This window comes from Mus caroli, chromosome 13, assembly GCF_900094665.2.
Source record: "Mus caroli chromosome 13, CAROLI_EIJ_v1.1, whole genome shotgun sequence".
Lineage (NCBI taxonomy): Eukaryota > Metazoa > Chordata > Mammalia > Rodentia > Muridae > Mus > Mus caroli.
The window spans coordinates 112,702,418-112,702,677 of NC_034582.1; positions in this window are offsets into that span (position 1 = coordinate 112,702,418).

Consider the following 260-nt stretch of genomic DNA (forward strand, 5'->3'; position numbering starts at 1 on the left):
AATCTCAATATAGTAAATATTATTTTATTGTTTTGTATGTATCCATTCAGATCTAAAGTTGGCTCATAATTTACCCCTTTTGCTATTTTATTTTATTTATTATTCAGCCTCACTCTGTATTTAAAATTTTTATTGCTTTCCTTTTATTTCCAATTTTTTTTACTACTTTGTTTAAGATGGTGGCACACATCTTTAATTTCAACACTTGGGAGGCAGATACAGACAGATTCCTGAGTTCGGGGCTAGCCTGATCTATATAG